Raw genomic sequence first — 21,983 nt, forward strand, 5'->3', positions numbered from 1 at the left:
GAGGTAAAGCCAGCGCAGATTAAAGGACTGAAAAGAGAGAGTAGGCCCGAAAAGCTGCCATTACAGGAGATGAAGTGAGGGATTAAACAGTTAGCCGATCATGACCTGGACAGATGTGTGATCTCAAGCTTAGTTTCTTCAGTTTTTTTTGGAAGCCCTATGAGACAACACAAACTGAAACAGTCAGCAAGCCATTTCCCTGTTTCTTCTATCTACACGGCTGCACAGTTCAGATTAAATGCAGGGAGTACAGTTTTTAGACTGGCATGAGCCCCTCATTATTACTTAATTTAATTTAAATTTAATTCATTTTTTTTTCTTTTAAAATGGTTTGTTTGGCTTTGTTGAACATGTCTTTTGAACCTAGGATGTGATAGCTGAACCTCTCTTGCTGAAGTAGGAAATGGTGGATTACAGTTTCTACAAACCTCTGATTTACACCAGCTTGACAGATTCCATTCATGCTCCAGCCTACATGTATTTAACCCATCAGTTAACATTTTACAATATGACAAGCACCCTTTACTGTATATAAAAAAATCAATAACAATTGTACTTAAAAAAAGATGCATAATCTCAGAGAATGAAAACAAGGACATGAGAAATTAGATTCATACCTGGTAGCATGGATCATAGATATCTAGGTCTTACAGACAGACCTCAGTATGTGCGCCTCGGGAACTGCAGGTCTGACATTGTGGTCAGCAACACAGGAGCGCCGCAGGGGACTGTACTTTCTCCGGTCCTGTTCAGCCTATATACATCAGACTTCCAATACAAGTCGGAGTCCTGCCACGTGCAAAAGTTCTCTGATGACACTGCTATCGTGGGCTGCATCAGGAGTGGGCAGGAGGAGGAGTATAGGAACCTAATTAATGACTTTGTTAAATGGTGCGACTCAAACCACTTACACCTGAACACCAGCAAAACCAAGGAACTGGTGGTGTATTTTAGGAGGCCCAGGCCACTCATGGACCCTGTGATCATCAGAGGTGACTGAGTGCAGAGGGTGCAGACCTATAAATACCTGGGAGTGCAGCTGGATGATAAATTGGACTGGACTGCCAATACTGATGCTCTGTGGAAGAAAGGACAGAGCCGACTATACTTCCTTAGAAGACTGGCGTCCTTCAACATCTGCAATAAGATGCTGCAGATGTTCTATCAGATGGTTGTGGCGAGCGCCCTCTTCTATGCAGTGGTGTGCTGGGGAGGCAGCATAAAGTGGAGGGACGCCTCACGCATTGTAGACACGGAGCTGGACAGTTTGACATCTGTGGCAGAGTGACGGGTGCTGAGCAGGCTCCTGTCAATCATGGAGAATCCACTGCATCCACTGAACAGGATCATCTCCAGAGAGAGGAGTAGCTTCAGCGACAGACTGCTGTCACCGTCCTGCTCCACTGACAGACTGAGGAGATTGTTCCTCCACCACACTATGCGACTCTTCAATTCCACCCTAGGGAGTAAATGTTAACATTATATAAAGTTGTTGTCTGTTATACCTTCATTGTTATCACTCTTTAATTTAATATTGTGTTTGTATCAGTATGCTGCTGCTGGAGTATGTGAATTTCCCCTTGGGATTAATAAAGTATCTATCTATCTAAGCGAGAGGAGACCATTCAGTCCATTAAACGGGTTTGTTTCACTAATGGCTAAGCTGTCCCAATGTGTCATCCATACATCTTGAAGGTTGTCAAGGTTTCTGCTTCAACTACACGTCTTGGTAGTTTGCTCTAGATTCCCTCAACTCTTTGAGCTGGGAAGCATTTATACATTTTGGTCACTAAAAAGTAGACCTAACATTGAAAACAGAAACTAACAACTGAGGATGCAAGGCCTTGGTATGCTATTCGCTTTTATAGTTTAAAAAGAGTGATATTATGGAATTCAAGGAATTCACATCACAGCACATGGTCAGCTTTTAGATGTTTTTTGTGCTTTTAGGAACTGAATCTGCTTTTGGAGAACGTGTGTTAGTACAATGGGAGACCAGACTATACTTCATTAAAAGACAACCCAACTGGCGACAAGATGGTTTTGGAAAATCAAAAGGCAGTGGTGCGTTTTATTGATACACATGGGTCAATTTAACTTCTTACAAAATTTAGCATAAAGGAAATAAGAATTAGCGTGGGTTTCTTTGCAAATACTGTGACAGTGCAAAGATACAAAGACAGGCGGTGATTGTAAATGTTTCTAATACATGCAACTGTGTAAGGAGCAGCTTCAAATGGACACTCAGACTTGTTTTCTGCCTTGTGCTCAGTGCTGCCAGTATAAGTGCCATGGCACTGTCAGCTACCGCCAGTAAACAGAGAACCACAGGAGCAGAATGGCTTTCAAGGCACTCAAAAACTGGAAGCACTGGGATGTGGAGGTGCTGCCATGGTGCACTACATGTATTCAAACCTGGTACACTAAATCAGATCCACAGTTTAGAACCAAACATTATGTCCAGCAAAGCTGCTGCTTGGCATTGCACTCATTAAAGCATGCAGAATCATTCAGTGGTTCTGCAGCCTCCGATGCCATTTTTGAAGCCAGTGTGCCACAATGCTGTTGAACAAATATAGTAGGGAGAATATTGCCTTAAATTACTGCTGGGTCACGTGTTTTGAGCAAATGAAGTTTATGAGCCATTTATCAATTGGCTGTGTTAACTGGAACAGCAACTAGCATACAAAGTACAGCGAATGGCCATAGATGATCGGTTACCTACCTACCTAGTAGGTAAAAACTCAGCAGCAAGCAGCAGAAGAAACACATCTGCGTAATGAATCTACAACATACTGTACAGGCAATAATAGGGCCTAAAACTTTACCAACATTGTTTTTCAATTCATTACAATAAAAGTGTGAGCAGCACCACTCTACCTCTGCCGGAAGTCAACGCTGTCGAATTTTTCCCCACTTACAAGGTGGCAAGCAGAAAACTGGTGTGTTTAAAGTTGGTTTCTTTTGAAGTGTGCGTAAATATAAAGCAAGTGCTTTTGCTTCAGGTTAATAGAGGACACAATGTTTTGGGATGGTATTGGTGTTGCAATGTATATTTAAGGTTAATTTTGTTATTATGAACACCAGTTATGTTAAAGGCTGCTTGTTTGTTGATGCAATGATGGCAACCTGACAGCTACTGTTTAACAGCAACTAGTGAATATTATTTATGTGCAACATATGAACTTTGTAAATGATGTTATTTCATTTGAACTTGATTCTAGTTACATTACAGTATTAATTTAGAAGGGCAGTTGTTAAGTTCCAGATCCACATGTTGATATTCTAAATATACAAAGTGCTATTTCTTTCACGTAATTACAGTATGGTACACAGTCATTGCAAGCAAGTGACATGCAACAAAGTACTAAATACGATGGCTTTAATATACAGATCATTGCTACTGTATGTCCCAAACATTATGGTGGTACCATGTAGATAAAGTCTGTTATTTTTACATTCTGTGATTGAAATGTATGAAAATATCCTTAAAGTCTGCACTGTGCACTTTAATCACATCTTGATTGTTTGATTTGTAATTTTAAACTGTGGTGTAGAGGGGTAAATCAAGGCTCAGACATTATGGAGGGCACTGTACCTGATGGTTTATAGAAGTGCATTACCTGTCTTTCAGAAAAAGCACAAATTCTTAACTTTGTATGCATATAAAGGAGGAAGGGATTCCTTTGCCATTTCTGAATTAATGTTGACAGGGTGGAATACAAAATAAACAGATTACTCCAAAAGACTTCTCATGCCCCCTGGTTTCTGACCAGACATCTGCAGTGGGATCGTCTTTATGATTGTGAAGGTTGCCATTGAGCACTAACTTCTTTATAAAACATATTACTGCCTGCGCTAAAGTTATTCTACAACCACAACTCCCTTTTATAAATTTTAAAGAATGTTTCAAACCATGACAATGTATGTATTTATCAGTGTTGATATGGCACAACACTGTTTTATGTACCGGTCAACCGGTTTTCTTTTTTCCCTTTATTTTATTAATTTAATTTATTTCCCTCCTGCGACATTTGGTTATAAGGAATTTTCTGTACAAGACAAATATGAGCATTTTTTTTTCATTAAATCAAAGGCCTAGTGTGTTTCATAACACCAAGTTAATGTCTTGCTTAACCTCCGCATTGCATTTTATTCCCCCAAAAAAAAACACATAAAAAACGTTGCACTTTTTTTGGCATGAAAAATTATTTTTAAATTTCAAAGTATAATAATGATACAAATCAATAGCAATGATAAATAAAAATATGAAATGAAAAATAATAATTATGATGCCAAAACAGTACGTAATGAGTCCTTTGTGTGGTAAATCTTAAAACACAATGAAAGACACAATCCAGTGTCACAGTCAGGACAATAATAGTGTGTTTCTTTTCGGATTTTCTTTGCCGATTTTATACTGGAGGTATATAATCAATAAAATATCTATCAATGAGACACTTCATTGATCCGTGACGTGCTGGGTCAACCATATTTCTTCAGCAGTAGTGTGAGGCAATGATTGGTGTAAAGTTTACTTGAGATAACAGTTTTGCCAGCTTTTTGTTTGTACAACACAAATGCATTCCAAAGGCACTGTTCCACCAGATGATGAAATATTTTTTTGTATAATTTCTCTTGTTGCCTCTGCAACGGGATAGAAAGTCAATTCTTGATCCACACGATCAACGCTGCCCACTGTACTATTGTAGACAACCACAGCACAAGGCTTCGTAACCTCCTTGTTGCGTTTTACCTGTACAGTGCTGAGAAGGCAAACATCGGTCTCATCTTTCCATTTCAGCGCAAGCACTTTATACTTGTGCTAAGCCCCTAGTGCAAATCGCTGTAATTTAGCTTAGGCATGCCATGACGGCTGGGACACACTGTTCCATATGCATCAATCTTTCTTTACAGCAAGATGTCAAATAGCTCTGACGAAGTATAAAACTTGTCCATGGTTACACTGTAACCTTGATCCAGCAGAGCATCTATCAAAGTTGGCACCGATGACATAGCAATGCCGTACGGACTGTCCCTTTCCCCGAGTACAGAACCAAATTCCAACTGTATCCCGTTTTAGATTCACAAAGCTTGTAAAGCTTTATGCCAAATCTTGCTCTTTTTGATGCGATGTACTGTATCCATGACAGTCTGCCCTTATAAGTCACGAGAATCTTATCGATGCTGAAAGTAAATGCTCCAAAGTTTTGCTACAATGGCCTTGTATATCTCCTAAATTTTCTTCAGTTTGGGTGTTGGATGGGTATTCACATCAAAGTCTTCATTGTTGGTAAAGTACAGTTATTTCATAATTACAGAAAACCTGCACTCAGACAATTTCTCCAAAGAATGGCAGCACTGAGAAGCACTTTTGCAGCCCAAGTACTTTTCGGTTCTAATGTTTACACAAGACGCATCAGTACAGTTGCTCGAGTGACACTTGGGATTAACGCTTTTAGCAGTTTCTGCAGCCCACGTGATGCTCAAGTCTAATGCTAAGGAGGTTGAGTATTAAAGGGCTAAACTATTGCACTTATGTTCATGACTTAAAAAAAAAAAGTGAAATTTGGGATCTGTCATTTCAAATCTGCTTTTTTGTCAGATCCATGTTGAATTTATTATATCAAGTCATGTAAGCCAAAGCAAGACTTAAACGTGTTATGGAAAACCTCAAACTTAAATACAAAAATGTTTGCATCTTTACAATCTTTTAACTACTTCACAGATGTGTTCAGTGTGTTTAAAATCAATATCATCTATACTGTATACAAGAATAAAAGCAATAGGATGAGAGGTGCCTTTAATCCCGACTATGCTAAGATGGCAAGTGCCAGAGCAGAGGAAGACTGTTTGTAAGGCCACACATCTATCTTGCTGAAAACTGTACCCAACTTATCACCCGCTGACCCAGCAAATGCAATTTTTCTAGCAACAAGAGGAGTGACACAGTGTGTTTGAACCTCAGAGAAACTGCAGTACAGCTTGCAATTAGAAGTTACAAGCAAGGAGGTGAAGAGGACCTCCTGAACAAAGAAAGCAAGCACCCTGAAGATGTTGCATGTGTCTGTAGAAACCTGACCATAGAAAGACAAAAACAAATGCATTTACATCAAATCATAACTACACCTGCTCTGATTCCAAGAACAATTAATTGTAATGTATTAGATGGCATAAAACCAGCTAATGTACGGTATTATGGTACTGGTGTCACTGCAACTGGAAGGTAATTAATAACCTGGTAAAGGATAAGTTCTAGCTGTAATATATTACTTTCTATATCCAGAAACAAAGTGCAGGACAGCAACTCACACATGCACACACAGAAATTCTATGTCAGAGAAAGATACATTGGGATGCAAAAGTTTGGGCAACCTTGTTAATAGTCATTTTCCTGTATAAATCGTTGGTTGTTACGATAAAAAATGTCACTTAAATATATCATATAGGAGACACACACAGTGATATTTGAGAAGTGAAATGAAGTTTATTGGATTTACAGAAAGTGTGCAATAATTGTTCAAACAAAATCAGGCAGGTGCATAAATTTGGGCACCGTTGTCATTTTATTGATTCCAAAACTTTTAGAACTAATTATTGGAACTCAAATTGGCTTGGTAAGCTCAGTGACCCCTGACCTACATACACAGGTGAATCCTAGTGACAACTTTGCTTATTAGCAATCAAGAATGTATCAACTCTCATAAGAAAGCTAAATACTCCCCTTTAACAGTAAATTATCTTCATCCTATTCTACTCATGATTCTGAAAATTTATTAAAAATATTACAAATATTTCTTCCTTATCTCAATAAAGATTCTATTGAACTCTTTGATGAGATATTACACATGAAGAACTACCATTAGCTATACAATGGTTATCCATAGATAAATCTCCAGCTTCAGAAGGCATAACAGCCAATTTTTATAACAATTTTTGGGAAGAAATCATTTTTTTTTTTAAATAAATCACTAATAATTTAAGTATTTCCCAAACAATGAGACAATGCATTATAGTACTTACTCCAAAACCAGACAATGATTCCAGATTGCTAAATAATTTGCGACCTATTACATTGTTAAACACTGCTTAAATGATCCTTGTAAATAGACTGAAGTCCGGACTCTCCAAGATCATAAGTGAAACACAATCAGGTGTAATGAAGGGCATATCTACATACTATAATATTCATTTGATTAGTGAAATTCTTGATTATAGACATTTAATAGAAGATAGTTTGATTTTTACCTTAAACCTTTATAAGGCCTTTGATTCAGTACAGCATCCATTCATTTTATGTTCATTACAAATGCTAAGATTTAGAAATACATTTATAAATATACTTTTCACAAGTCTTTATGGGACTTCACAGATTCAAAGGTAACTGTGGGATAAAGCAAGGTTGCCTTTTCTCCCCCCTTAAATTTATTACTGTACTTGGCAAACCATACACTATTAGTCAATTTGCAGAGGACAATGTTATCTCTTTTAAAAAAAAAACTGAAAACCTTTACAATTGTTAGATTTCTACTGAAAAGCATTTGGTTTAACTTTAAATTTGAAGAAATGTCAATTAATGCCAATTCATGGTTGTCCTGTAATTAATGCTTAAAACATTCTAATTAAATCTATTGTAAAATATTTGGGAATACAAATTACAGAGACAGTGATTCAAGTGAAATGTTAAATATTTGCAGTACACTTGACAAATGTAAATCTACAGTAAGCTTAATATATGGCTGGAGAGGGATATTTCAATATTGGGCCAAGTTTATTTAACAAAAATGGAAAGCTTCAAGATGTATCCATCCAGCTTACTCATTAGCTATTTCACACAAAAACTACATCAAAAAATGAATCAAGTAAACTTTGACTTTATTTGGAGGAAAAAATACATTACATGACAAAAGCCAAATTAATCAAAGATTTTAAAGATGATGGTTAACAAGCTATAAATTTTTAAATGCTTGAACTGTACTATTACGAACAAAGTGTTTGAATTTTTTTTTTTAATGAGTAATCATTTTTCGCATTATATTCCTAAAGTGACATTTGCCAAAACTGGATTAGCTTCTTCTATCTTGAAACATCAATATACACAAACTATACTTTAAATAGACTTCTCTTCACCAGAACATATAAGAATGGAAACTTGTCATGTTTACAATTTTACACCACACAAGACTCCAATGTGGAATAATAGGTTTTAGTCAGAAACAAGTCACCATACAATAACATTTGCATTGAACCGAGAACTTGGTCTAAAGTGCATCACCTGGAAAACAAAGTAAATCTTGTTTTATCCTAGATTTCTGTTCAAAATATGCACTTAATGTTAATAAAAAAGAATTTAATTTCAATAAGTTCATTTTTAACTCAAGTAGTGGATTATTAAAGGTGTTCTTTCAAACAAACTCATATGTACGTCTTTTAACAACTTATTACATCCAACTTTATATAAGAATTCCATCTCACAAAGTTATCCAGAACACTGTCCACCATTTAAGTACCAAATATTTGAATCTTCTGGTTCCTTCAAATATTAAAGAAATTCACTTAATAGTTCCTTAGAAGGGTTTTGATCATTTACATTTTTTAAGACAGTGATTCTGATTGTAGTAAAATTGAATTTTACAATGATACTGGAACAGCTGATCAATTATTTTTTCTTTTGTGTGTGTGTGTGTGTATATATATATATATATATATATATATATATATATATATATAAATAAAAAGTGACCTTGTTCACTAAACACTTTCCTGAGAATTGCAGGGATTTGCATATAATATGTTTTTCCCAGCACCCTGTGATGATTTGCGAGGTCAGCATGACATCAAAGACTTACAACATCATTGCATTGCCTTGTAAAAATCACTGCCCAATCTGCGTTGCCCATGCATGATATCACGATCCGATTCAATCAAATACAGTCATGGCCGAAATTATCAGCACCCTGGAATTTTCCCAGAAAACGTACCATTTCGCCCAGAAAATTGTTGCAATTACAAACGTATACACGTTTATTTCCTTTATGTGCAATAGAACAACAAAAAAAAAAACAGAGAAAAAAAGCCAAATCTGACATCTTGTCACACAGAACTCCAAAAATGGGCCGGACAAAATTATTGGCACCTTTTCAAAATTGTGGGTAAATCGTTTTATTTCAAGCATATGATGCTCATTTGAACTCACCTGTGGCAAGAAACAGGTGCTGACAATATAGCAATCACACCTGAAGTCAGTTAAAATGGAGAAAAGTTGACTCAACCTTTCTGTTGTGTGTATGAGTGTGCCACACTAAGCATGGAGAACAGAAGGAAGAGCAGAGAATTGTCTGAGGACTCAAAAACAAAAATTGTGGAAAAATATCAACAAACTCAAGGCTACAAGTCCATCTCCAGAGATCTTCATGTTCCTTTGTCCACTGTGCGCAACATAATCAAGAAGTTCACAACACATGGCACTGTAGCTAATCTCCCTGGATGTGTACGATAAAAGACTGCAACAAAGGATAGTCCGAATGGTGGATAAACAGCCCCAATCAACTTCAAAACATAATCAAGGTGTTCTGCAGACAGTGTCAGCTCGAACAATCCGTCGACATCTGAACGAAATGAAACGCTATGGCAGGAGAGCCAGGAGGACCCCACTGCTGACACAGAAACATAAAAAAGCCAGACTGGAGTTTGCCAAAATGTACTTGAGGAAGCCAAAATCCTTCTGGGCGAACGTCTTGTGGACAGATGAGACCAAGGTAGAGCTTTTTGGTAAAGCTCATCATTCTACCGTTTTACAGAAAACAGAATGAGGCCTACGAAGAAAAAACACAGTACCTACAGTCAAACATGATGGAGGTTCTAAGATGTTTTGGGGATGTTTGCTGCCTCTGGCACTGGATGCCTTGACTGTGTGCAAGGCATCATGAAACTCGAAGACTGCCAAAAGATATTGGGGAGCAATATAGGGTCCAGTGTCAGAAAGCTGGGTCTGTGTCAGAGGTCATGGGTGTTCCAGCAGGACAATGACCCCAAACATACCTCTAAAAGCACCCAGAAATGGTTGAAGACAAAGTGCTGGAGAGTTCTGAAGTGGCCAGCAATGAGTCGGATCTAAATCCGATTGAACGCTTATGGAGAGATCTCAGAATTGCTGTTGGGAGAATCAAAGAGAGACCTTGAGCAGTTTGCAAAATGAGAGTGGTCCGAAATGCCAGTTGAGAGGCATAACAAGTTTGTTGATGGTTATAGGAAGCTCTTGATTTCAGTTATTTATTCCAAAGGGCGTGCAACCAAATATTAAGTTGAGGGTGTATAATAATTTTGTTCAGCCCGGTTTTTGAGTTTTGTGTGAAATGTCAGATTTGGCTTTTTTCTCTGGTTTTTTTGTGTTGTTCCAATGCACACAAAGGAAATAACCATATGTATACCAAAGCATTTATAATTGCAACAATTTTCTGGGAAAATTCCAAGGGTGCCGATAATTTCAGCCATGACGGTATACACCCTGCATGCATTTAAAAAACAAAACGCAGTATTTTCATTTGAGGGGTATATTAGCAATGAAAATATATCTGGAGTATTGGCACTGGCAATATAAACCACATGGCAAATTATTAATGCATAAATAATGTGCAAGCTACAAGTCAAAATAAGCCATAAAAGAAGCCCTCTTGCACAAAACATTTCACGGGGTTTCAAAACAAAAGATTTATTGCTATTTACAAGGTGTTTATCTTCTTAATGGAACAGAAAAGTATTACCAAAAACTGACCTGAAACAAAAAAGGACACCACAAACTGCTACTTCATTACATGGCTGATGTGTTCCCCAAGATTGGCACTCTGTCAGCACAATGAGCTATACACACATATCACTGCACTCACACAGTATATGTACAGTATATACACATATACTCACACTATAAAAAATAGCTGTATTTTGTTTGTGGTTATCATTCTGTCCATCTCTTTTGATTTTCGAGGCATGGTGGTGCAGTAGTTAGCACTGCTGTCTCACAGTTCATGTCAAATTTTTGGTCATAATAATCAGTCCAGCATAGTTGGCAGACAAATTCCTAGCCCTCAGGGAAACTTAACTGCAGTACTGTATTTCAATTAAAACCACTTATGTTTCACCTTTTTCCCTTCAATACACTTCATGGAGATACATTTCCCAAACATATCTGTGATCATATTTGCTCATTACCTTACAATAGTATAGTAATCAAGCAGTTCTTACCTTTGATTCATCTTTCCAGATCCCTTTATTCTTTACTCACTAAACTTCAGTTATGATTTTTTTTTTTTTTGGAAAGGCATATCTTGCTCACCTCACACACAGAGAAAATATGTGCATTTCTTGCACAACTTGTAACATCTTTCAGTTAGCCTCAATTAAATAATTTCAGCCGGGTTCAATTAAAGACATAAAATTAGGGATGGGAGTTTACTATCTGCTTCCTTGCAAGGAAATTTCATTTCTGTTGATTTGAAACATACAAATGAATAATTTTTTAACCTTTTCCAGTACTGTTGAAAAGATAATTAAATACCCTTTTGTCAAAAAATGCAAAGAGAAACCTTTTTGTGGTGTGTATGTACTTTTTCATACTAGTGTAATCTTATACAGCTGAAGATACTGGCACAGAGATGGGCACTATGCTGAATAAGAATAAATTGAGGCAAACTGATACTATATTTTATTGCCATCTACATTCCAGGAGGCTTTATCAAGACTATGCATTGAACATAAAAATTAAAGTTTGAGTAATTTGTGCGGAACAGTGCTTTTAAACATCATGAAATTAAAAAAAATAAAAATAAATAAAAACCACCCACCACAATCAGTAAACATTTTCACTTTCTTTTCATTTATTTATTTTTTTGTTGATCATGACATAGGGGATGTGGGAACTATTTACATTTTTTTTCACTTGTATTAACAATTTCCAAAACATTCACAATGTTAAACAGCAGTGGAACAGTGGCTTGTGAAAAGGTAGAAAATCATTTATCTATTTCAAATTTAAGCACCAAACCTTAGGGGTTAGTAGAGGATGGGAAAGTGTGTTGAATCCTTTGGTTCTCCCTGAAATACTCAATGGACACCCTGCTGTACAGCTAAACAAAACACAGAGGTGAAATAATAAAGTATCAATTTCCACATCAATGTGAAGTACTTTGCAATGAACACTATTCAAGGTGACCTGTATCACACATATCAAAAATTAGCAAAAAGGTCAGCCTTCATTGCTACATACAAAGGTTCCAGCTTAAAGTGTGTAGAACATTGTCAAGCTCCCATCCAGAAAGAATAAAAAAAATAAAAAAGCAGCAAGACAATTTTGTGAAAACGTTTTGAATTCAGTGTGGTCTTAACTGTAAATAATCATCATTACATGCAAATTAATACATTCATTAACTAAGGAATTATGATCCAGTTATTTTTATATTTTTATACAAACCTAGGATTAAACCTATAATTAATGTTTTTCCTCATTAAAGCCAATTTTCCATTATGAAATGAAAGGAATATTGAGTCAAATTGTTGCATGCCAAACAAATGCTCTACAAAGTTGTATGAAACGCAATGCATAGCTACCATAAGATGTAAGCAGGAGAACCTAAAAAATCTAAATATCTGGATGAAGAACGTAACCGCAAAACTACAATACATTGTATTACGAAGACAAATTTCTGAAATGGTTAACTGAAACTAACTGTAATATTAGGATGTAAGGCGGCCTTAAATGAGTAGTGCCCATTGAATACAGTAGACAATTAAGCAATGTAAATCTACAAGGGAGAACAAAGTATTCTGATGTGCACAGATGGGTGCATAAATGTTTTACAAATACAGTGCAGATTTCTAAGAATAATTAACAAAGTACAGTAAGCACATGGAAATTAAAAATAAAATGCTTCTGTTACTCTAATCTTAACAAATAAGTTTAAACTTATATGCAAAGTTGGAGAAAAGTTAAATAGCTTGATGGTCCACAAAAGCACACTAAGTGTGCACAAAAGGTCATTTCAAAATGAAAGTCACCCATTACTTTCCCAAAAAAAAAAAAATTAAGAACATAAAGTTTGATTTATGGGCATCCAGTAAAATGCAGTTAGAAAAACAGCTTATAACCTAACTATATTCTTAAAACAATGATAATAAATCATACTTTTGCCTAAGCCTTTAGAGTTCAGAAAAAGACAAAGTCACAGTCCAGCTTTATCTCAAGCTGCTAGGATCACAGTGAATATATTTGCATATTTAATATTGACTTAAAACACTATTGGTACAAAAACACATAAGGACCTTTAATATAATTTCAAATAAAAGCATATCAAAAGGTTCTGAGTGCATATGTTACCACAAGTAATATTAAGAAACAGAAAATGAAAACCTAACTCTCCAACAGATCATTTAATTCTGTCAACATTAAATAAAGAACAGAAGTACATGAAGTTCGTCCCCTCAGTTACACTGCCAAACACCTAACAGATTGTAGTTGAATCTACAAATGTCCAGCTATTCAACTAACTCAGGTGCTGAGCAGATATTTCAGAATTGAATCACTAGCAGTCTTCAAAATTAATAATGCAAAAATCATCAAAATGTCAGAAAAGAGCTATGAAAACAATACATTTTCTGTCAAAAGATTTTCTTAAATGACTAAAATTTAAGCAAGTGATGTAAGCGAATATTACTGCAACAAAACATGCATGTAATTTTATAAGCCAGCATGGTACCATCAACTTACATATACTTTAACCAATAGCATCCATTAATAAAAAGGGAAAATAAAACTGCTGAAATTGTCACATTTTAAATTATATGGGACACGGCACCAAAAATAAGCTTTGTCAACAAAAGAAAAAAAACTTGATGAATCTAAATCCGTTTAGCATTTTGTCTAGTGTTTGGGGTCTACTAATTAATATTCCTGCTATAAACAAATATGTACAATGAGAAAAAATAAGTTGCCTGAGGATAACAGTATAACATAATGGCCTTTTCAACAAATGCAAACTAAAAATACCATTGAGTGATTCTGAAAAACCTTCTGGACCATCACCAAAGAGAGTCACTGGGGCTTTTTTTATACTTCCATCCTTTATCCAGATTTTGAAAAAGATACACTGCCGAAAGGGTTCCAAGCTTGACAAAAAGTGTGTGTGTTTGCGTTTTATTTTCAGGGAGTGGATGTGGGGGATAGCCAGCAAAACAATACAGCGGTCGGCATATTTGGTGTCAACAACTCCCAAAAGACGACACTTTGCTTCCTTATTCCATACTTGTAGTAATAACACTTCATTTTCACAAACTTACATGTGGCTATGTCAACACCTTCATGTACTCTTAATAAAAGACTGTAAAGCCACCGGAGAAGAATATCATGTCCAAGAAATAAGGTAATTTTACCGTAATACTTTGAGCATAAACTGTACAAGTTGCTTAAAACAATCTAGTCAACACTGACTTTTTTTTTTTTTTAAGAAAAAAAAAGTATACACATACGTACACATATTAACAAACATTTATAACTATCAGAGCCACTCTCTTACAGTTAAAACTTTCAGAGTAGCAGTAGTGTTTTAACTAAAATGGATCAACTGCCTTTACAGACAAAGTCACACTCTACATACTTAACATCAAAGGAGGTTATCTGTAAACTTTACTCATCCAAAGTACAAACTTTAATGCTTTTTGCAAAACAAGCTAAACTGGACTTGAATTCCAATTAGTTCCCAAGTACAAAGGGATAACCAGGAACAGCAACAGGGGAGAAACACATGAAAAGGCACTAATGTAGCTGAATGCCAGCACAGGTACACAGATTTGTAACTACTTGCTCCATGGAGAAAGAGGTGGGGTGGGGTGAGGATAAACAAACAAAAACAAAACAAAAGTAAGCTTGTGATGCGAGTTTTTGAAACTGTGAAACTTTACAGGAGTTCACATGAAAAAAGTTCTTTAAAGCCATTACTTAAGATACCTAAGAAGGCTAAAACGGCCCTGTGGATTTTAGCTAGCTGGTTGCTGCATTGGTAAAGAGACAACCAAACACCAAGAGATGAAAAGAAAAAACATACATTTATAATAATCTTACCTTTATAGCAAAACATCCAGCCATAAACATGTCTACCACCCCATTTTTTAAGGAATGAAATTTCACATTATTCAGAAATTCTTGGTTACGCTTCAAAAGAACAATTCAAAAACAATTTAAAAATATTGACTGGGTTCATTACACACTAGAGACATTAAAACAGCAAACAGAAAAAAAACCTCTATTAACCCCATTTCTTAAAGAAAAATAATAATGTCCCTGTCTGCATTAAGTTTAAACCTTTTCACAAGCACAAAACTAGGTAGGCAACTCTTACCTGCACAGGAAAGTGGCAAACTTCAAAGCACACTGGGGCGCAATTAACATAAACCAATTCAAAATATTGAATATACGTGGCCAATAATGTCATCAGTAAAAAGATAACTTATGAACAAAAAGAAAAGCACTGCCAAAAAAATGGACTGAAGAATCAGGAGGCCTTAGTGAAAATTAATGCCAATACAAAGTATAGGGGGTCCCAGAATTCACTAGGAGCAATTAAGCAGTAAAAGGAAATGTTTAAGTGGTGGAACTCAAATGAAAAAAGTCAATGTTCATTCACTGTTCCTGCTCAGGGAAGAGCTGCCTTCTAGCTACTGTCACGTACCATCAGCTGCAAAATTGAGCAGCTTAAATTAAACAGCCAATGGCACAAACCTCTTAAAAAAATAAATGCAAAGTGGAATACAGTCACCGGAGCAAGCTTTTAATGAGACAACACAAGATTCAGAGATAAGGGTCAGACCATGAGAGGTCTCACAGGATAGAGTTACCTTGCTTGTGTAGTAACTGGACATAACAGATGACTGCAAGAAAAATCAGGTGTTATGACGAGACCTTCAGATACTTCGCTACATACAGGCAACAAGCATTAAGCTTGCTTTGTTTTGTTTACTTTCTTTATTCAGCAATAATCATTAATCTTTTTTGGAGGAAGAGGTGGAAAGGATGTGCATTGGGATGGAATTCCAAATTCAAAAATCCAGTCAATTTTCACTTCTGTGTTTTCCATTTTTAAAATCAAATTTTCCCCTTCAACAGAAGCCTTTTTTGTTGTCTTAAAAATGACTTTTTGCACCACAGGGTGTCTTTGTACAATTAAGGCCATGTGAACATAAAGAAATGATGGAATTACTCCTTTTCAACAAAAAGATTAATTATTTACAGTAGAAACATTTATACAATGTTCTGACTTTAAGTTCTGTTGTTTTATTTCCAGGCCACAGAAATCTCAAGCACTTGGCTCCCATATCCAAAATCAACTGCTGGTTGTCCTACAGCTGAAAGATTTGGCTGACGAGTCTATTGCTCCGTTTCTCTCCCATCTTGACATGGAGCCCATTTATCATGCAGATACTGTTAAACGGAAGAAGCCAAGGAGATTAGGGAGGGACCTAAAAATAGGTTCCTTATCGTGCAGTTATTAACTGTCAAGAGGGAAACAGGTAGGGTCTGAGGTGCAAAAGCAACAAAAGAAAACAATTTTCGTACCCTGATCCAGAAATAATGTAAAAAGGGGTGGGGGTAAGTGGGCACAAAAAAAAAAAAAAAAAAACACACAGAACATTGTGCATATTATAATTAACTTATATATGTATGTTGTCCTTCAATCCACTGGCAATGCAAGGGAGGCAGATACAGACGTATCTTACAGCCGCTGGATTCCGTGGCACTTTAAGTCACCTTATGATCTTTCAAGTCCCAGCAGGTTTAGTTTTTCAAAACTTGGGGTTGTGTCAAAGTAAGCAAAGCACAAAAAGAGGTGCTAACCCCTGAAGAGGCATGATCCTTGAAAGGCTGTAAAAAGAGAAAAACAAATAAAAGTAGTCACTGAAAGGTATGGATCTCAGATGAGGCACAGCATAGCCAGATACATAATAAACAATAAACAATTTAAGAGTTAAAAACCTACATCAAATGAGGCGGGGGGAAAGCAGGAAGAAGAAAAACAAACAAAAACACACCACTGATTTTCACTTTCATTTTATCCTTTTATATACTCAAAAGCCACATGCAAATTTACATTGTTTCAATGCTACCATTCAATTTCCACATTAGAAATATATAATCATTTTATAATATTTTAAGGAGCTCCATTTTTACAAAGTAACTTTTGTGGCAAGGAAAATATTAAATGCAAGGAAGACAACTGTCAAGTATTCACAGAATGTCAAATGCCTGAAACCAGCTGTAATATTCACAGTAGTTGACAATAATTTGAAAAAGTTTTCAGTACACAGGAAATCCAACTTATGCTCAGAAACTGGACCTCAAGCATAATATCCAACACGACACCTTGGTAAATCAGTACTCTGATGAACTTTATTTATAGTCTATAAAGTCTTAGTGGCATTAGCTCATTCCATACCAGTAATATGTTTGACCTTTTTAGAAATGATGCTCAATTTCTTTTTATATTTTTCTTCCATCTTTAAATTTCAGCTTCACCAAAAACTGTGATCCCTGAAATTTGGCAGTAACTTCCCTGTGGCACTACTCAGGATGAAGTGCATTTAGAAAAATTGATGGATGGGTGTTTCTGATTTTTTTTATTCTCTGAGCTTGTCTGTCATAACCACTTTTATGTTTTGATGCATTTGTTATGAGTATTTACTGTTGTTAAGCACTTTGATTATCAGCAAGAGAATAGACTTACTTGTATTGCTGCCATTTACAGGTTAGGAGCACGCACTGAAACAGTGCTTTGCCGCACCCAACAAACCAACTCAGGATCCAGATTAGGACCCGAGTGCAGCCATGCAATGGGTGACACCTCAGCACCACACAAGTTCAGATAGAATGGAACAGTGTGAGTTTTGTTATGGTGGCTGGAGTGCCAATTCTGCCACCAAACCCCAAGTTTTTCCCTGCAGGTGGGAGGGCCGACATGCAGGGCTGGATGCAGATTAACGTCATACCCCGGGACAGCCTTGCTCAAGGGCCCAAAGGAGTAGATTCACTTTTGGCATTTACGGGATTCAAACTGGCAACCTTCCAATTACCAGTGCAAATCCCTAGCCTCACAGCCACCACTCCGCCCATACAGGCAGCATAACAAACTGTAAAAGATAAATGACTGTTATGCTTTCATTTAAAAATGTGGACAGTAAGTACAGTGGAGTTCAACTTTGTCCAACTGCCATTATTTTTTCAGCAAACAGGGTAATCAATAGGTTTTGTAATGGCCATTTCATTTTTTCCATCTATTTGAATTTGTCAAAACACATGCATTTTGTGTTGCATTGCAGATGCAATACTACATTGGAAAATCATTTTTGTTCATTTCTAGGAAACCTAAATGCGATGGTTAGTTAAGGCATACTAAAGTGAGAGTTTTTATGACTCAGTTTAAGGTCAATTCTGAAACGTTACTGTTTTTAAACATACAAAAAAGGAAAACCTTTTTCTTGAACTCATCTTTTCTTTGTTTAGAAAAGTGACTTGATCATGGTTGTGCATGTATTGCAAACACACTTTTGGACACTCTTAAGATAATTGACAATTTAATCCATGTCTATTCACTGGCAGTTAATCACTAGCCTGAAACAACGTGAGGGCAAAACTTACACAATAAAGTACATGAAATGAAATATTTGACAAATACTCTCATTTCTACTTCAGTACTCTGTGCCTATACTCAGTAATGAGGGCTATACAAAAATAAACTAAATTGTTGGATAAGCAACAAAGTCAGAACTGTCCATTTCAAAGACAAAACATAACTTAAGTGTTAAATAAAAGTAGAAAGTGACCAATAATTAATAAACTTATGTAAAACAACAAAATGAATACACATCCAGGTCTGATCCTGCTTTGAGTCCAATGCTCACAGTGTAAACTCTGGTGTCTACACTCATGAATTACTGAACGGACTCAATAAATTGAATGAATAGCTGGATTAAAGTAAAATGAACAACGTGACAGAAAACAGTTTTTAAAGGTACTGTATATTGTAACTGCAACTTTAACTGCATTACATAAGATCAGGTACCCATTTTGAAAATTAGTAATGAACAAAAAATATGGAGTTGGACTGTTGTGAGTTTGGCAAAAACACAGAAAATATACAGGAACTTCACTGTAATGCACTAAAGCCAATTGGAATGGGACAAATTGTGAGATGATTGTAATAGTTCAATAGTTTAAGTACCCCTGAGGGCTAGGCGAGCATCTGCGAACTATGCTGAATTGTTGCCAATAGTGTGACCTGAGCTGTGAGGCAGAAATGCTAACCACTGCTCCACCATGCATCAAACAACAAAACACATGGAACGATATTCACAAACAAAATAACAAATGGTCATACGGTTTTATTTTTATTTTTTTTAAATTACATATTTATCATTGCACTCGAAGAATTCAATTATTCGAGGCACTGACTGACTGTGTCACTCCAGCAACAAGTGCCAGAGCCACAACTGGCTCACCATAGGTTTGCCACATACATGAGAAACAAACCTTAAGCCCTGTGAAATAGCAATAATAAAAATGAGAGATTTATTACTGTTCACAAGGTGTTTGTCTTTTTGATGAAAGACAAATGTGTGAAGGAACTGTACAGATACTACTTAGCAGATGCAGCTGGCATGTCCGATTTGTTTCAGATCTAATTCCTTCTCATTTTTATCTCCCATCAGGAAGATAGAATAACTACTGTTATTAATTTATTATTTCTTATATTTGTTCATGCAAATGCCACAAAACACATTTTCAAAAAATGTGAATACATATGGCATTCGTTTTTTGAAATTCTACACTGGTCAAGAAATCTATACTTGAACTGTATTTTTATCGTAATCACAATAAGGCATTTTACTGGCATATTGCTGTTGGTATGGAGGGGTCCAGCAGTGTTACTTGACACACTTTTACTCAAAAGTTATTTGGCTAAAAATACTTAATGCTAGTGTGTCAAAAAAGACGATGATCAGCATTGTTCATAATACTTATCAGTTTCATTTTCATTCTCATTCTCTGTTTCTTAAGCTAAACCTCCCACTTGGAACAATTAAACTACTACTTATACATCTATCCACCTATTGTTATATTAATGGGCTTAAACATTTCTGTGCACTTCGTTTTTTTGGGAAAGCTAATGTAACAAGCATACAAAGTGCACTACAAATGATGGATTGTTTCAGACGTTAAAATTGGGCTCTGGCAGCACTTATTATGAAAATATAATTTTTTGTTAAAGAGAGTGCAGATATCTCAATGGAAAACAAATCTTAAGGCTAGAGTAGTTTTTTTTTTTTTTACAAAATTTGACAACTTAGACTATGACTGCTAGAAATATGCCATTAAAGGGTCTGAAGAAATACAATACCTTGTTTGGTCACAATAAAGTCAGTTTTGTTAAAGCACAGAAAGCATAGCTTACATTTAAACTTACTATTTAATCTAAATAAACCATAAAAAAAATATAATCATAGTAATTCTCCAGTTATCTTAAAAGAAAGTTGATCACATTTATCATTTCATTTTTGTCACTGCTGTTCTGTAGCATGTAATTCTCAATGATTCATTATTCATAAGTGTGTACTCTGGTTGTTTAAAATAAACACAGTAACTTTATTGCTAAGAAACATTCTGTAAATGAATAGTAAACAAGAAACCAAAAACGCAACAGCTGTTTAAATGTGTGCGGGCAAGACCACAACCCAAAATAATCTAAGAATTAAATTTTTGTTTAGCCATCATTCAATGACACAACTATTTCAAAAGAAAAACAAACCACTTACCATTTTATGTCAGTGCCCCAATGTCACAGAAGTCATCAGGAAGTTAACACTATATCCAATATTTTGCATAATGAATGCCTCTTGATTTTTCATAGCAAATCTTTTTTTTTTTTTTTCGACAAAGGAGGGAGCAGACTAGGATTCAGCAGACAAAAAATCCAAAGGATATAGTGTGCATCTTTTCCCCTAAAGTATTTCTGTGTAGCAGAGCAGTGTACTTCCATGCAGGAGTCATGTGTCCAAATTGTTAATAAATCCTTTTTTCCCACACAAGTTCTAAAAACCCTTTCAAGTTCCATTGCTTATCCGCAGGATGACATAGGGTAAAGTTCAGTCCAGAGATTAAAGGCCACCTCTGTAACATTCATATGCATATGCCATTTGCAAAATGAGCTTCATCCCATAAGAAGACTCAAGGTAAGTCAAAAGACTGATTTACTGCATATCACAAAAAGTGAGAGCAACCAACTGTTCAAATAGGACTCATATCCATCCAAGATTCTTTACTTTTTCATATGTAACAGTTATGAAGCAGCTGTCAACTTTGTTGTATCTTCATAAAAAAGGTGTTGGAAAATTGAGAATAAAAAAAAGCCCCTTTGACAAAATGTAGCTTTTGACAGTTTAAGAGCATCCATTGTCTTGGCAGAAAAAAGAAAATTCAACCAAACTAAACAATTGCCTGTCTTTGAGTAGACTTGTAATATATATGTACATACACATATATATATATATATATATATATATATATTTCTTTTCAGTCCAATTTTTTTTTCATTTTAATTGTATAATAACACCGTAAAAAAGTTTTTCTTCTTTTTTTTAAAGCAAAAACATCAAACAAAATACCTTCCCCCACCCCTCTCTGATAACTTGCTAATTTACCAAAATATCCTTTTTCTGAAAAGTTGTAGTATAAGCGAATGGCAGGAGTGGGGGAAGTATGGGGAAAAATGTCAGTAAACATGTATGCCACGCTCATGAGAAACCAAGACCAGTCGATGTCCATTTTCCAATGATTTCAACAGAGCTCTATCGTCACATTGTAGAAACAGGGAATCCGCTCCTGGATAAGGATTTTCATTTATTGTAAGTGTTCCAATTTTCCTCTCCATAAGCTTTAAACACTTTAA

General features: G+C 35.8%; 1 long non-coding RNA gene across 1 annotated transcript; it reads right to left on the reverse strand.

The window, feature by feature from the left end:
* Positions 1–11,849: 11,849 nt before the first annotated feature.
* LOC120525087 lies at positions 11,850–21,628 on the reverse strand. Its single transcript, XR_005632885.1, has 2 exons — positions 20,851–21,628; positions 11,850–16,906 (listed from the first exon to the last, which is right to left on the reverse strand). It is a non-coding gene; the product is annotated as an uncharacterized LOC120525087 (long non-coding RNA).
* Between the last annotated feature and the right edge of the window lie 355 nt (positions 21,629–21,983).

The sequence above is a fragment of the Polypterus senegalus genome, chromosome 3 (assembly GCF_016835505.1).
Source record: "Polypterus senegalus isolate Bchr_013 chromosome 3, ASM1683550v1, whole genome shotgun sequence".
In the NCBI taxonomy this organism is placed as follows: domain Eukaryota; kingdom Metazoa; phylum Chordata; class Cladistia; order Polypteriformes; family Polypteridae; genus Polypterus; species Polypterus senegalus.